Here is an 18,783-nt window from a genome sequence, read left to right as displayed (position 1 = left end):
TGGTATTATCCTTGAACTTACATGGGAAAGCTATAACCTATGTGAATTATCTCTTTTATCATGTTTCATCAATTCATGTTCACTCAGCAACTATTTACTGAGAAATGACATTTGCAAGTTTTTAGAGACTGATATAAGACACAATGCTCTCGCTTTTTGAATTTTTTGCAAAAGCTGAAATTTGGTGTGAACTATCAATTTTGATCATTTTTTAATGCCATTTATTCAGCTATATGTTATTTCATTTATTGATTCAAGCCAAGCCAAAATCCCTTCTCATCTGAAAATAAGCATCTATTCCAAAGCTTGAAGACTCCTGGTTTTCTTCCTTCAGGCCGGAGTTTCACACCCAAGTACTCAAGTTTCTCTGCATTCACTTTTGTCCTTTTCTTGCTGTCTTCTATGACCACCCTCATTTTGACTTTTTAGCCTTGATATTTCTTGAACTGATGCTCAGAAAGTCCTTCTACTCTCAGACATGGAAACATCAGAATGGTTTTCTCTCTTGTCTGTATCTCTTACACAGATGTACAACAAGAAAAACAAAGCAATTAGTGTTTCATGCTTGGTCTTTAAGTTCAATGGAATCTTTTTGTAGTTCAGAGGGATCTCTGGATTCAATATCTTCTTTCTTTAATAGGAAGACTTCAGATTTATTTTGCATACTACATTTCTCTGTTATTATAGTAATTTAACATCGCATAGTAGCTATGTTTGTATATCCCTATTTCTGCCACTAAATTGTAAACTTTTTATGGGAAAGGACATTGTCAAATGCACCATGACCCTCACCTCATCCAGGCTTAGGACAAAGCAAAAAGAGCAAACACTCAGTAGAGATGACTGGTACACATCCTTTCCTTAACTAATACATATATGAATTTATGCACTGGAGACACACTGGTGAACAAAATTAGGCAAGATCCCTGACCTCATCTGGTTTATGACTTTCAAGTTACTTTGGAGGGAGTAGAGAGAAGGATGGGGAAAACTGAAGAAGGAGAATCTAATATTATGTAAGTAATTACAGTGTGTGAAATGATGTTAGGTATCTTATGTTTGCCATGCCCCATCACAAAGAAAGTAAATTAAACTTTCCCAAACACTTGTGTTATCTCCTAATAGGAAAATAAGTCTAAGTCATCAGTGTTTCTGGAGCATGGTTATTTGGTGGTTGTTACTTCAGCAGTTCTTTTCCCTTGACAAATGTAGGAGCTGTGTTTGCTTTTGCTGTCACATTTGAATTCACCATTGACTATGATAATCATACCACTTCTTTCTTCACCTCTCAGCCTTTGGACATTTGCTGGTAACAACTCACACTCTTGTTACATTTAATTTTAAAAGCATTAACTAAAAACAAGTATCTATAAAACTGCTTTTATCCCCTCCATGCCATAACACGGGGGCCAAATGGGAGAAATAAGTAGGCTTAACATGGCTATTGAGATGAGAGTCTAGTTCTTGTTCTTAGACTACCTTCTCAAACAGAAGGGTTATCTATTACTTCTATTCTCAGCAGATTGTATAGTTTAGAACTGAGAGCTGAGGGAGACTGATTTTAAAGGAAGAACACTTCCAGACAGAAGCTACAGCACTACAAGGTGCTTTCCCTTGTAAATTAGAGGAATTTATTTTAAAAGGAACAATTGTGTCAGGTTAACACATTTGGCAGCAGTGTGATTAAATCTGTGAGAGGGGAGCCCCAAACCAGGCCTGATGGAAAGTGTAATGCCAAGCTGCACTGAAGTTCTCTCAGCAATTAGAGAGACAAAATGACCAGGGTCTGTTTATAGATAAAAGATTAGCATGGTGTCTCAGGACTTTGATCATAGAATCTTAAGGAGCCAGATATTGATTGGGTTTACAAGCAATCACAGGAGCCCAAACTGTGCTTAAATAGAGTAAATGGGAAGAGATGAATAAGTTACCTGTTTGACTCAAAAGGTAAGATTAAAGACTATGTGCTTAAACACACGCATTAAAATATAAATCATCAATATTGGTCAAAGGGTACAGACAAAGTTATAAGATTAATAAGTTCTGGGGATCTAATGTAGAGCATGTTGATTATAGGTAATAATACTGTATTATAAGGACTACATCAAACTAGAAAAGTCTCAGTGCAGGAAAAAAAAAATATTAACCAAATGAAAAGGCAACCTACTAAATGAGAGGAAATATTTGCAGATCGTATATCTGATTAAGGGCTAATATCTAAAATAAAGAATTTACACTACTCAACAGCAAAATATAAACAACCCAATTAAAAAATGGGCAGAACATCTGGATAGATTTTTTTTTTTTCCCAGAGAAGACATACAGATTGTTAACAGGTACATGAAAAGAATCTCAACATCATTAATCAAGGAAATGCTAGTCAATCCATGATGAGATATTCTTTGAAATAGCTATTATCAGAAAAAGAGGAAATAATAAGTGTTGCCAAGGATGCAGAGGAGAGGCAAACTTTGTGCACTCTTGATGGGGCTATAAATTGGTGCAGTCCCTGAGGAGAAACAGAATGAGAGTTCTCCAAAATTAAAAATAGAAGTACCATATAACCCAACAATTCTACTTTTGGGTGTTTAGCCAAAGAAAACAAAAATACTAATTTTAAAAGATATATGCACCCTGTGTTCATTGCAGCATTATTTACAGTAGCCAAGATACAGAAACAACATAAGTGTCATTAGTGGATAATTGGATAAATATTATATATGTATATATATATAATATATACATATAATATACACATACATGTATATATATGTATATACACACATATTAATGGAATTTTATTCAGTTGTAAAAAAGAATGAAATCCTGTGATTTGTTGCAATAAGGATAGAACTTAAAGCATTATGCTAAGTGAAATAAGTCAGAGAAAGATAAATGCCATATGATCTTATTTATATATGTAATCTAAAAAACAAACCAAAAACCAAGCTCCTAGATACAGAGAATAGATTGGTGGTTGTCAAAGGTATTGGCTTGGGGTAGAAGAAATGAGTAACCTATTGTTTGCTCTTTGTTGGTTCTGGTTTGACTGATTTGAAAAAAAAAAATGCCTGTATTAAATACTCGAATGATGCTGAGAGAGTAGCTTTTAAATGTTCTTATCACAAAAAGGAAATGATAATTATGTGAAGGGGTAGAAGTGTTAGCTACGCTATAGTAGTAATCATTTTGTAATAAATAAGCATATCAAATCAACACGTTGTACACCTTAAACTTACACAATGTTATATGTCCCTTATATAAATATAAATATATAAATAAATGAGTTTTTCCCAATAAAGCTGGAAAAAGTAAACAAAATTTAAAAATTAAGCATTTGTACATCATCAGGCATCATTGCAAGAGTAAGAATTGAAGAAAAAGGATTAGTTTTGAAGTCAGTCCTGCCTTCTCATTGGTGATTATTAGCATGAGTTCTAAAATAGAAGGCTTACTATAATTGAATGCAAGTCTCTGTTTTGTGAATTCCAATCCTTTGGGATTCTAGTAGCATTAAAAATGCAAAATGTTCACTTAGAGTTTTTACAACTTAAAATTTTGGACACTTTGCATATTCTCTGACTTGTAAAAAGTTAATTTTAATTGACTTTAAATTTTAATGATTTTTCCAATGCAACTCAAAGAATCACTTTCAAAGGTCTCCAAAGTGTTAAGGAGTTTTCATAATTAAGTTTTAGTTTTTCTAAGCCAATGCTTTTCAAACACCACATTTGATAGATTCAGAATATTAAGAGTGTGAATACTAAAGTGTAGGTCACATGTCATATAAAGCAGTAACTTGGGGAAGAAAATTTATGTTCAGAGATATAAAGTAAGAATCAAATGGCTATGGGTTAGCAGAACATGTAAAAAGATAGGCTGTTTCAGTCGAAGGAGGTCAAGGCAAAAACAGGTATCAATAGTATAAATAATATAATTTCACATATGTTGCAAATAAGAATAGAAATATCAAATATTATGTCAAATATAGAAGAATAGGAATATCAAAATGAAGATAGAACTATAAAATAAAAAATAAATAATATAAATAAAAAATAAAATAAAATAAAATAGAAATATCAAATATAGAAGAATAGAAATATCAAAATGATGTCACAAGAACCTTTAAGCCTATGGTGCATTCTATACCAGTCTTTCTTAAGCACTATTTTAGCTTTGGGGTACTAGAGGTGATATTATATCATTTGAACAGAATTTGAAGAGGCAGTAGTTTTTAATATTTTTGGGTCACAGACCCATTTAAAAAGTTGATGAAACTGATAGATATTCTTATTATGAAAAAAGGATATATATTCCCACACACAAAATGTTACACACAAATTATGGGTTATTATGTTAGCAATCTGGACTCTCCAGAGATAGAGACTTATTAGGGGTGAGGTTTGTGAATAACAAAGGGAAAAGAACTGGAGGAAACTGAGGGCACTATAAGACCACAATGCAGATCTGTCTCAGGTGAGGGAAAGACAGGAGGAAGGAAGGTTGGGTGTAACCATCTTGGACTGTGACGTGGTTCTAAGAGGGTTTATCAGCCTGTTGGGGTTCCTTCAAATGGTTATCCATCAGAAGAATCCCTCATCTTCTAGAAACAGAAAGCCTTAGTATCCCTGTCCTTGACAGATATGCCTTGGTCTTCCAAGTCCTTGACTGGGAGCAGCCTGTTGTGTGTATGAACTTTGTAAGAAAATCTTAATGGCAATCAGAGGTTAACAGCCAGGGCTATACGTCGACGACTTCCTGTCACTGGAGATCAGAGAGTTATATCTCATAGCCCTCATACTCATGGATACAGGATGAAGAACTTGGTTTTAAAAAGAAGTGACATGAGGGGTGTCTGGATGGCTCAATCAGGTAAGCATCTGCCTTCAGCTCAGGTTAGGAAGTCCCTGGATCAAGCCCCATGTCCGGCTTTCTGCTCAGCGAGCAGTCTGCTTTTTCCTCTCTGTCCTTCCCTCTCCCAGCTCCTTCTCTCTCTCTTGCTCTTGCTCACTCTCTCCCTTTCTCTCACATAAATAAATAAAATCTTTAAAAAAAAAAGAGAGAGAGAGAGAGAGAGAGAGAGAGAGAGAAGGGACATGATTGCAGGGATGACTTTTACAAAGTGATTTTCAGATCTAGGCTTATGACTTAATCTGCAGATCCGGACGAGTCTAACCTCAGGTGTAAGTTCCAAAATTAATTCAAATCTAAATGTAGTGTGGATTCTGTCAATGATTCATACCATTTATTTGTTAGTACTACTCTGAGCTAGGTTTGCACTAAGCAATTTATTATTTATATTAATTAATTCAATTGTAGGTATTGTAATAGCACTCCAACCAGTCTTAAGGGTTAAATTGGCTTAAGCTTATGCAATCCTTGCTTCCTGACCTAAGTCCCTTCGTTTGTAGCAGAACCAACCTACTTTACTGGAGATTTTGCAGATTTCTGGCCTTGAGAAGTGAAGGGTCAGAATTTTCCAGAAGATAAGGGAAGGCCTTCCCACATTTGAAAACAGCTGCCCTGATGCCAGCAAGTCTGTTCAGACTGAACACCTGCTTCTCCCACCATTTCCCATTCTTCACCCCACCATTTTTAAAGATTTTATTTATTATTGAACAGAGAGAGATCACAAGTCGGCAGAGAGGCAGCAAGAGAGGGGGAAGCAGGCTCTCTGTTGAGAGCCCGATGTGGGACTCAGTCCCAGGACCCTAGGACCATGACCTGAGCCGAAGGCAGAGGCTTAACCCATTGAGCCATCCAGGAGCCCTGCATTCTTTACCCTTTAAAACCTTATAGTTTGCCTGGAAAAGACAGATGGTCTTTGAGACATTAGTCCACCAATTTCCCAGGTTGCCAACTTCCTGAATAAAGCAACTTCTCCTTTCCCACCATCATTTATCTCTTGAGTATTGATTTTTAAGCAATAAACAGTAACAGTGTTACATACTTGATTTCATAGTGTTGAAATAAAAAAATCAAGTGTTACATACTCGATTTCAAAAGTGTTATAATATTTGATTTCATAGTTAAGAATCTGAGTAACTTGCCCATTTATCTAGAAACACAAATGTAATTTCTAATGCTTTTGTATTTATTTGACATAGGCAGTTTTACATATAAATTTCTGTACGATTAGCAGCCACAACCAATGATCTTGGGCTCACAATACTTTTAGAGAAGGAAAGGTGGAATTTGGGCAATCCATTTAGTTTCTTCATTATTACAAAGTCATCTTCTGTGGTTTATGAGAGGTCATCTCCATTCCCTTCCATCTTACTTTCCAGAAATATAGCTGCAGGGGAAGAAAGCAGAATACAAAACTGAGGTTGGAAACAGAAATTCTCTTAACGTTTAAAGAGACTGAGGCAACACAACTGAAAATTTAAAAACTACCTTCAATGGCGGCACTTCGGTGGTTCAGTCAGTTGATCATTCAATTCTTTTTTTTTTTTTTTTTTAAACTACCTTCAATGACGGCACTTGAGTGGTTCAGTCAGTTGATCATTCAATTCTTTTTTTTTTTTTTTTTTAAGATTTTACTTATTTATTTGACAGAGAGAAATCACAAGTAGACAGAGAGGCAGGCAGAGAGACAGGAAAGGAAGCAGGCTCCCTGCTGAGCAGAGAGCCCGATGTGGGACTCGATCCCAGTACCCTGAGATCATGACCTGAGCCGAAGGCAGCGGCTTAACCCACTGAGCCACCCAGGCGCCCCAATTTTTTTTTTTTTTTTTTTACGATTTTACTTATTTATTTGACAGAGAGAAATCACAAGTAGACGGAGAGGCAGGCAGAGAGAGAGGAAGGGTGATCATTCAATTCTTGATTACGGTTCAGGTTATGATCTCAGGGTTGTGAGACTGAGGCCCGCACCAGGCTCCACACTCAGTGCAGAGCCTGCTTGACATTCTCCCCTACTCCCTCTCCCTCTGCCCTTTCCCCCATTCACTCTCTCTCTTTCTCTCAAAAATTAATAAATATGTAAAATTTCTTAAAAAAAACTCTACCTTCAACATATATAGGGGGAATTATAGAAAATCTTAAATACTGATGATGGCACGTTAAGGAAAGGCATCATTAGCAGCAGGAAGTGTAGTTAATTGAATTAATTATGTATAAACTGAATGTAGGTATGTAAAATAAGGAAAGAAAAAAAAAATCCAAACAGCATATATTAGTGAGGTTTCCATTTCAGGAATGACTCCTTCGTGACATGAATGATTCTGAAACAAATACCCAGATAGCATGGTGGTTTTCAAACATCTTTTTATCATAACATATAAAGATACAGCATTGTGAAATACATTCCACAACACAATACACATGTACACACACAGACACATACATGTGGTTCATAAAGACCACAGCTACCTTGTGTTTTGCAATGCCCTCTATTTTGCCTATTTTATTCTATTATATTCATTTCTATCTCCTCTGGCTTTATCCATTAAAGAATGCAGGTCACAGTCAACTTAATTGATTTTACTACCTTCTAATGGGTCACAATTTGGAAAGCTGAATGAATCTGCAGCTCAACCTCCAAAAGATGATTTAATTACAAAAATCACGATACCACTGAGAAAGGAGGGACAAGAAGGAAAAGAGTTTTGTGTCACCTTAACCCATCACATAGGGAAGAGTCATGCAGTGAGGATCTTTATTTTAGGGTGAGAAAAGTGATGACTTTTCTATGCTATATAAACAATATTACATGTTTAGAGAAAAGTTTTCAGTGAGCTATGTGAGTCACTGATATTCTACTCTATTCCAAGTCTCACTACAGAATGCTGAGAATTACAGGAATGTTGCAGGACCGTGCATGTACGAGCCACTGGATACTTTGATACTAAAAGTAGGGAAGCTGCCTTAAAGAGAAAGTGGATCAACACAGGGCTAAACCGTAAGATGACATGAGCCTGAGGCTCAAGGTCCTGTAAGGGATCCCCCTTGTCTGACGGATGCACCACAAGTTGAATAAGTTAGCATTGATCACAAGGGTAGAGTAGAAGAATAAAATTGACATAAAATCAAAGTCTTGTTCAGTGGTTGTTGAGCAAGTGCCATTCATTCAACACTGCTAAATGCTGAACACCCAAAGACAAGAAAACACAGTTGGACCTCAAGGGTCCTACAAGGAAGATAAGCCAAATATTTATCCTCTTTGCTACTGTCCTTCCCAAATCCACCCACTCCCTTCCCTTGTTTGCCCTGCTGACTTCACCCAGAGGTTGACCCTAGGTCCCGAGTCATCTTGTCTTTCGGCTTTTAGCTGGGCGTGGCCAAACTGAGTCACCAGTAGGAAATTAGAAGGTGAGAGGTGAGAAAGATTGGGGCTTTTTCTTCCTTCTCATGATCTGGAGTGTGCTTTTTGGAGATGTTGTTCCTCCTGTAACTACAGTTTTTGTACAATAACTCCTTCTCCATTTCCTGAACTCTCCATGCTCAATGCTCTTATAATGTTCTTCGCTTCCTTTGCTGTTTTGTTCATTTGAGTGCTAGCGATACCTCACTTTTACTAATCTCTGGCTCCTTAACACCCTTTTCTGGGTTCATTAATCTTTCTCACATCTTCGTAAATATATTAGGGCTCTTGGACAATTTGGGTACTATTCTCTGTCTGCCAAGACTCTGACTGTTATAGGGAAAGCCACATATAGTATAGTATCAAAAGAAAGGTGCATCAAGAGAGGGGAATTCTGTAGTGACCTTTTAGACAAAAAATTATTTGTACATGCAATGATGGGGGCAGGGCTGTTGAGAAAATGTATTTGAGGCAGGACATTAATAATTTAACACTGGATTAGGAAAAATTCACCCTGCTATGTTATATTCATTCAGATTTTTAACATTGTGTCTGTTCCTTTTTGTATCTTGGGTGAGCTTTTAGTTCAACAAAAACGTTTCCACTTGGAAATGTCCATGAGCTCATCTCACGTTATTTACTTGTGAAGAATAATGATGCGCTTAAGGGCATGATGTGCTTGTAGGCTGAACATTGAAGTTATGCCTTTGGGGAATATTTTAGTCTTAATATAATGTTCACTTTCTCAGAGTATAATATCTTTAAGGCTCATCCTCACTTCATTAAAGGCTGAAAAATTGGGACTTGTGCTAATGTATGTCGCTGGTAGAATTTTCTCTATGTTGTTCTCTCTATTTTGTATTTTTTTTTTTCAGCTGCTATGACCTTTTTACCTTGATCCATTTGACAAGTAGGCTAATTTAGCATGAAACTGTAGCAAGCAAGATAGAGCTAGTTTCTGGCAAATCTGAGGAAGACATGGACGTGTTGAAGGAAGCTAAATAAACATGAATCTTTGACCTTCTCCTTTAACTAGTGCTCCAGTCCACTGAGCTCATTATAGGGAAATCTGTTAGCATCCTTCACATGTTGGCAGCTGACTGGTACCGAGCACATGCTGCCAGCCCAACAGGGGATCAGGAGAAGCCCAGCTCATGCATGACCCATCACTGCTAAATAGCAAATTCCTATAGTGACTTGCATTACGTAAAACTGCCTGATACACATTAAAGAGACCCTTTGAACCCTCCACACTTTTTTTTTTCTCTTTCTTTACATTTTCTGACCTCTGTGGTGAGATTGCCTTAAAGCCTTATCATATGTGCTCATACTCTAGGCAGCTAATGAATATGGATGTTGTTTGTGCTAATTTTTGCAGCCATAAAAGGCTGGATTTGGAAGAAATGCCAGTTTTTTAGCCTCAGGGAAACTTTCAGTAAATAATTTCATTTTTACCCTGTTGAGTTCAAAGGGGACATTAGAGCCCAGAGAAATGAGCCATGTTGTGCCCTTTTCTTTCCCAATTCCCCAAAAAGGAAAAGAAGGGAAGCAAGCAAGCAAGCAAGCAAGCTTGTTAAACAGCAGAATCCCTTTTCTCCTTTTGGTGATTAAAAAAAGAAAAATGTTTGCATGCGAAAACAACTGCCATTATGGCTTAGGTAGTGGTTTGTATTCGTAGTCAAACACTGGTTGTTTTCTGCCATGCACTCCTGACACGTGAGTTATCTAGGTGAACAGAGACTAATGCACACTTTACAATAAACCCAATCTGCACTCTATAACAATTTCACAGAACCCAAAATTATACAAGTATATAGTCTTTTGAAAAGAGGCTCAAGTGACAAGGTGGAAAGACCACTGTGTTATAATCTTGATTCCACTGTTCACTCTTTGGCTTTGAACCATTCCCTTTAACTCACTTCAAGAGATGCAGTTAGATTACATGGTTTTTCAGTTTAAATATTCTGATTCTGATGTTGAGACAAGCTTTCTAATCCTGGTTATTAGCAAATGAACATGGTTAATGGTGAAATTTACTGATGAATCCCATTCTGTTATCCCAGGTTAGACTTTAGCCACTTTGGGAATCAATGTTTCAAATCCATCTGCTGTATGTGATTGGGCTGGGAGAAAGCCAATCCAAACTTGTGAAAGGCCTCAGGTAAGCAGTATTTAAAAAGAAATGAAATGTTACCACTGTTGCTTTTCTCACAACAACGTAAACTAGATTTAAAGTTGTTGCCAGAGTATTTTACCAAGTAGATTACTATTGATCCGCTCTTCATTTCAATAAATCCAGCTCATATGCAATTCACATGGCATTTGTGTGAAAATGAATAAACCTCAAATACTTGTGATTTTAAAAATTCAGAAGGGTTATGTCCCAGATATTCATTTATAATAATAATACTCTTTTCTATGTAAGGCATAGCTCAGATGCCTAATACTTTATAATTCTACTCTTCTTTTGAACTCATGAATTTGACGGATACAAGCCAAGAGTTATATGCCATCTTGTGGGCCACTATGGAGATGAAAGGTCTGTTGCATACTTTATTGAGTAGGATAAAGAAGGGTGTGGGAATTTGCTGTTGTTCTTTATATGAAACTTCCATAAGTCAACCATGAGCATGATGAAAGTGTCTGCTCCACAGTTCATTGACTTGGGTTCATAATAACCCAATCACTGATAATTTATTTCAGAGTATTTAAAGTTAAAATTTAGTGGGAGCTGTGACTATTACTATATAGGAGTAGATGTGATATTAACCAAGTTTTGAGTTAAGTAGAACAAGTTGAGGTGATTTATATATTTTAGGAGTCTCAATGACTGTGAGCAGGTGAGATTGAGTGTATAGATTAGGAATTGAAACATGTCAATATAACTTGACAAAGTCTGAAAAAGGAAACATTCACCAAGGTCAATGGGTCTTTTATTGTAGAGAATACAGTGAATTGATTCCATAAAGTTGATTAAATTGGATGAACCATCTAAATGTAAAAGTGAAGGAAAGCATAAATACAGTTACTCAAGTTAGATTAGGAGTTAGGTTTCCAAAACTCATATGACATATAACTAAGTTCTGGACCATAATATATGACAATACATATACCTCTGACAGACCTTGGTTTAGGATCTTCCACATGCAGTCTTCCTTATTTGTTCTCATGATGCCTGATTGAACTAGAGATAAGGTATAGGGAAACACTGGAAGACATGTGTTGAAGATGGCAAAGCTTCCATCAACTTGTACTTTAGGATGGTGGCTTAAAGTCTTCCCGGACAATCTGCTCATTTGTCCCATACTGTTACATGGACAATAAGCAATCCCTTGTGGACACTACTTGATAAAGCACTTAGCTTTACCTTAATGAATACAAAGTCTAAAAAAAAAAATAAAATCCATGGCAATTACTCAAACTTTTTGCAAGGTCATAAATGCCCCTGAGAATCTTTTGAAAGTTCTGGAAATATCTGCCTCAGAAATGCTTACATTCAGCATGTATGTAACATTTTTGAAATAATTTCTTGAACCTTATGAAATGCATGCATAGATGTTAAAGTCATTCAGTCTAAAGAATCTTAAAATGCAAACATGAAGCAAATGATCACTGAGGATCATATAGAAAAGCCAGTTGGCATAGGACATTTCACACTAGGTGCTGGACATTTTTTTTTTTTTTTTTGTCATTTGGACATTTATTTTTTTATTTTATTTTTTTTTTTGTCATTTGGACATTTATTTTTATTTTTTTTTTTAATTTTGTATTTTTTATAAACATATATTTTTATCCCCAGGGGTACAGGTCTGTGAATCACCAGGTTTAAAAAATTGTTTTAATTAATTTATTTTTTATTATGTTATGTTAGTCACTGTACAGTACGTCATTAGTTTTTGATGTAATATTCCATGATCAATTGTTTGCATATAGCACACAGTGCTCCATGCAATCCATGCCTCCTTAATACCCATTGTCAGACTCACCCATCCCCCCGGCTCACCCATGCCCCCATTCCCCTCCCTTCTAAAACCCTCAGTTTGTTTCCCAGAGTCCATAGTCCCTCATGGTTCATCTCCCTGTCCTGTTCTCCCTCCTTCATTTTTCCCTTCCTTCTCCTAACATTCTCCATGCTATTCCTTATGTTCCACAAATAAGTGAAACCATATGGTAATCGACCTTCTCTGCTTGACTTATTTCACTTAGCATAATCTCTTCCAATCCCATTCATATTGATGCAAAAGTTGGGTATTCATCCCTTCTGATGACTGAGTAATATTCCATTGTGTATATGGACCACATCTTCTTTATTCATCCATCTGTTGAAGGGCCTCTTGGCTCTTGCTACAGTTTAGTTATTGTGGCTATTGCTGCTATAAACATTGGAGTGCATGTGGCCCTTTTTATCATTACACCTGTATCTTTGGGGTAAATACCTAGTAGTGCAATTGCTGGGTCATAGGGTAGCTCTATTTTAATTTTAATTTAATTTAATTTAATTTCTTTTCAGTGTTCCAAAATTCATTGTTTATGCACCACACCCAATGCTCCATGCAATATGTGCCCTCCATATTACCCATCACCAGGTTCACCAAACTCCAGCCCTCTCCTCTCCAAAACCCTCAGTTTGTTTCTCAGAGTCCACCTCCACATTGTTTTCCAAAGTGGCTGTACCAACTTGCATTCCCACCAAAAGTGTAAGAGGGTTCCCCTTTCTTCACATCCTCTCCAACATTTGTTATTTCTTGCCTTGTCAATTTTTGCCATTCTAACTGGTGTACGGTGATATTTCAATGTGGTTTTGATTTGAATTTCCCTGATGGCTAATGACGATGAACATTTTTTCATGTGTCTATTAGCCACTTGTATGTCTTCTTTTGAGAACTGCCTGTTCATGTCTTCTGTCCATTTTTTGACTTGATTATTTTTTTTTGGGTGTTGAGTTTGAGAACTTCCTTATAGATTTTTGATATCAGCCCTTTGCCTGTAGTGTGATTTACAAATATCTTCTCCCATTCTGTGGGGTGCCTCTTTGTTTTTTGTTGACTGTTTCTTTTGCTATGCAGAAGCTTTTTATCTTGATGAAGTCCCAAAAGTTCATTTTTGCTTTTCTTTCCCTTGCCTTTGGAGATGTATCTTTTTTTTTTTTTTTTTTTTTTTTTTAATTTTTTTTTTTTTTAATTTTTTTATTTTTTATAAACATATATTTTTATCCCCAGGGGTACAGGTCTGTGAATCACCAGGTTTACACACTTCACAGCACTCACCAAAGCACATACCCTCCCCAATGTCCATAATCCCACCCCCTTCTCCCAAACCCCCTCCCCCCGGCAGCCCTCAGTTTGTTTTGTGAGATTAAGAGTCACTTATGGTTTGTCTCCCTCCCAATCCCATCTTGTTTCATTTATTCTTCTTCTACCCACTTAAGCCTCCATGTTGCATCACCACTTCCTCATATCAGGGAGATCATATGATAGTTGTCTTTCTCTGCTTGACTTATTTCGCTAAGCATGATACGCTCTAGTTCCATCCATGTTGTTGCAAATGGCAAGATTTCATTTCTTTTGATGGCTGCATAGTATTCCATTGTGTATATATACCACATCTTCTTGATCCATTCATCTGTTGATGGACATCTAGGTTCTTTCCATAGTTTGGCTATTGTGGACATTGCTGCTATAAACATTCGGGTGCATGTGTCCCTTTGGATCACTACATTTGTATCTTTAGGGTAAATACCCAATAGTGCAATTGCTGGGTCATAGGGCAGTTCTATTTTCAACATTTTGAGGAACCTCCATGCTGTTTTCCAGAGTGGCTGCACCAGCTTGCATTCCCACCAACAGTGTAGGAGGGTTCCCCTTTCTCCGCATCCTCGCCAGCATCTGTCATTTCCTGACTTGTTGATTTTAGCCATTCTGACTGGTGTGAGGTGATATCTCATTGTGGTTTTGATTTGTATTTCCCTGATGCCGAGTGATATGGAGCACTTTTTTCATGTGTCTGTTCGCCATCTGGATGTCTTCTTTGCAGAAATGTCTGTTCATGTCTTCTCCCCATTTCTTGATTGGATTATTTGTTCTTTGGGTGTTGAGTTTGCTAAGTTCTTTATAGATTCTGGACACTAGTCCTTTATCTGATATGTCGTTTTGCAAATATCTTCTCCCATTCCTGTTCTGTCAGTTGTCTTTTGATTTTGTTAACTGTTTCCTTTGCTGTGCAAAAGCTTTTGATCTTGATGAAATCCCAGTAGTTCATTTTTTCCCTTGCTTCCCTTGCCTTTTGCGTTGTTCCTAGGAAGATATTGCTGCGGCAGAGGTCGAAAGAGGTTGCTGCCCGTGTTTCTCCTCAAGGATTTTGATGGATTCCTTTCGTACATTGAGGTCCTTCATCCATTTTGAGTCTATTTTTGTGTGTGGTGTAAGGAAATGGTCCAATTTTTATTTTTCTGCATGTGGCTGTCCCAATTTTCCCAGCACCATTTATTGAAAAGGCTGTCTTTTTTCCATTGGACATTCTTTCCTGCTTTGTCGAAGATAAGTTGACCATAGATTTGAGGGTCTATTTCTGGGCTCTCTATTCTGTTCCATTGATCTATGTGTCTGTTTTTGTGCCAGTACCATGCTGTCTTGATGATGACAGCTTTGTAATAGAGCTTGAAGTCCGGAATTGTGATGCCACCAACGTTGGCTTTCTTTTTTCAATATCCCTTTGGCTATTCGAGGTCTTTTCTGGTTCCATATAAATTTTAGAATTATTTGTTCCATTTCTTTGAAAAAGATGGATGGTACTTTGATAGGAATTGCATTAAATGTGTAGATTGCTTTAGGTAGCATAGACATTTTCAACAATATTTATTCTTCCAATCCAGGAGCATGGAACATTTTTTTTCCATTTCTTTGTGTCTTTCCTCAATTTCTTTCATGAGTACTTTATAGTTTTCTGAGTATAGATTCTGTGTCTCTTTGGTTAGGTTTATTCCTAGGTATCTTATGGTTTTTGGGTGCAATTGTAAATGGGATTGACTCCTTAATATCTCTTTCTTCTGTCTTTGCTGTTGGTGTAGAGAAATGCAACTGATTTCTGTGCATTGATTTTATATCCTGACACTTTACTGAATTCCTGTATAAGTTCTAGCAGTTTTTTGGAGTGGAGTCTTTTTGGGTTTTCCACATATAGTATCATATCATCTGCGAAGAGTGATAATTTTGACTTCTTTCTTGCCGATTTGGATGCCTTTAATTTCCTTTTGTTGTCTGATTGCTGAGGCTAGGACCTCTAGTACGATGTTGAATAGCAGTGGTGATAATGGACATCCCTGCCGTGTTCCTGACCTTAGCGGAAAAGCTTTCAGTTTTTCTCCATTGAGAATGATATTTGCGGTGGGTTTTTCATAGATGGCTTTGATGATATTGAGGTATGTGCCCTCTATCCCTACACTTTGAAGAGTTTTGATCAGGAAGGGATGTTGTACTTTGTCAAATGCTTTTTTCAGCATCTATTGAGAGTATCATATGGTTCTTGTTCTTTTTTTATTGATGTGTTTGTATCACATTGACTGATTTGCGGATGTTGAACCAACCTTGCAGCCCTGGAATAAATCCCACTTGGTCGTGGTGAATAATCTTTTTAATGTACTGTTGAATCCTATTGGCTAGTATTTTGTTGAGTATTTTCGCATCTGTGTTCATCAAGGATATCGGTCTATAGCTCTCTTTTTTGGTGGGATCCTTGTCTGGTTTTGGGATCAAGGTGATGCTGGCCTCATAAAATGAGTTTGGAAGTTTTCCTTCCATTTCTATTTTTTGGAACAGTTTCAGGAGAATAGGAATTAGTTCTTCTTTAAATGTTTGGTAGAATTCCCCCGGGAAGCCGTCTGGCCCTGGGCTTTTGTTTGTTTGGAGATTTTTAATGACTGTTTCAATCTCCTTACTGGTTATGGGTCTGTTCAGGCTTTCTATTTCTTCCTGGTTCAGTTGTGGTAGTTTATATGTTTCTAGGAATGCATCCATTTCTTCCAGATCGTCACCTAATAGTAAAATTTACAAGTCTCAATGACAAAGAGAAAATCCTGAAAGCAGCCCGGGAAAAGAAGTCTGTAACATACAATGGTAAAAATATTAGATTGGCAGCTGACTTATCCACAGAGACCTGGCAGGCCAGAAAGAGCTGGCATGATATTTTCAGAGCACTAAACGAGAAAAACATGCAGCCAAGAATACTATATCCAGCTAGGCTATCATTGAAAATAGAAGGAGAGATTAAAAGCTTCCAGGACAAACAACAACTGAAAGAATTTGCAAATACCAAACCAGCTCTACAGGAAATATTGAAAGGGGTCCTCTAAGCAAAGAGAGAGCCTACAAGTGGTAGATCAGAAAGGAACAGAGACCATATACAGTAACAGTCACCTTACAGGCAATACAATGGCACTAAATTCATATCTCTCAATAGTTACCCTGAATGTGAATGGGCTAAATGCCCCTGTCAAAAGACACAGGGTATCAGAATGGATAAAAAAAAAACAAACCCATCTATATGTTGCCTCCAAGAAACACATTTTAAGCCCGAAGACACCTCCAGATTTAAAGTGAGGGGGTGGAAAAAGAATTTACCATGCTAATGGACATCAGAAGAAAGCAGGGAGTGGCAATCCTTATATCAGATCAATTAGATTTTAAGCCAAAGACTATAATAAGAGATGAGGAAGGACACTATATCATACTCAAAGGGTCTGTCCAACAAGAAGATTTAACAATTTTAAATATCTATGCCCCCAATGTGGGAGCAGCCACTATATATAAACAATTAATAACAAAATCAAAGAAACACATCAACAATAATACAATGATAGTAGGGGACTTTAACACTCCCCTCACTGAAATGGACACAGTTCATCCAAGCAAAAGATCAGCAGGAAATAAAGGCCTTAAATGACACACTGGACCAGATGGACATCACAGATATATTCAGAATATTTCATCCCAAAGCAAAACAGAATACACATTCTTCTCTAGTGCACATGGAACATTCTCCAGAATAGATCACGTCCTCGGTCCTAAATCAGGACTCAACCGGTATCAAAAGATTGGGATCATTCCTGCATATTTTCAGACCACAATGCTCTAAAGCTAGAACTCAACCACAAAAGGAAGTTTGGAAAGAACCCAAATACATGGAGACTAAACAGTATCCTTCTAAAGAATGATGGGTCAACCGTGAAATTAAAGAAGAATTGATCATGGAAACAAATGATAATGAAAAATACAACGGTTCAAAATCTGTGGGACACAACAAAGGCAGTCTGAGAGGAAAATATATAGCGGTACAAGCCTTTCTCAGAAACAAGAAAGGTCTCAGGTACACAACCTAACCCCTAACCTACAACCTAAAGAACTGGGAGAAAGAACAAGAAAGAAACCCTAAGCCCAGCAGGAGAAGAGAAATCATAAAGATCACAAAATAATGAAATAGAAACCAAAAAAACAATAGAACAAATCAACGAAACTGCCTCTTTGTTTTTTGTTGAATTAATTTGATAAACCCTTTGCTTATGCAAAAGAAAAGCCCAAATATCATGAATGAAGAGGAGAGATCACAAAAAACACCAAAGAAATACATTTATGAACTTTTCTTCTACCAATTGCCAATTGGAAGAAATATCTATCTTGAAAGAAATTGCTGTGGCCAATGTCAAAAAAGTACTGCCTATGTTCTTCTCTAGGTTTTTTTGATGGATTCCTAACTCATATTGAGATCTTTCATCCTTTCAGAATTTATCTTTGTGTATGATGGAAAGGAATGGTTGAGTTTCATTCTTCAGTATATAGCTTTCCAATTTTTCCAGCACCATTTATTGAAGAGGCTGTCTTTTTTCCATTGGATATTTTTTCCGACTTTGTCGAAGAGTATTTGACCAAAGAGCTGAGGGTACATATCTGGACTCTGTTCTGTTCCATTGGTCTTTGTGTTTGTTTTGATGCCAGTACCATGCTGTCTTGGTAATCACAGCTTTGAAATACAGCTTGAAATCAGGCAACGTGGTACTATAGCTTTGTTTTCCTTTTTTCAACATTTCCTTGGTGATTTGGGGTCTTTTCTGGTTCCATATAAATTTTAGGATTATTTGTTCCAGCATTTTGAAAAATGCTGTTGGTATTTTGATTGGTATGGCATTGAAAGCATAGATTTCTTTGGGAAGCATAGACATTTTAATAATGTTTATTCTTCCAATCCATAAGCGTGGAATGTTTTTTCCATTTTTTACTGTCTTCGTTATTTCTTTCATGAGTGCTCTGTGGTTCCTAGAGTATAGATCTTTTACCTTAGGTTTTTTCCAAGGTATATCTTATGGTTTTTGGCGCTACTGTAAATGGAATCGATTCTCTAATTTCTCTTCCCACAGTTAAATTGTTTCTATATAAGAAATCAAGTGATTTTTGTGCATTGATTTTGCATCATGCCACATTACTGAATTG

This window comes from Mustela putorius, unplaced genomic scaffold (assembly GCF_011764305.1).
Source record: "Mustela putorius furo isolate JIRA1106 unplaced genomic scaffold, ASM1176430v1.1 tig00000129_pilon_pilon_pilon, whole genome shotgun sequence".
Classification (NCBI taxonomy): Eukaryota; Metazoa; Chordata; class Mammalia; order Carnivora; family Mustelidae; genus Mustela; species Mustela putorius.
This window is presented reverse-complemented; position numbering follows the sequence as displayed.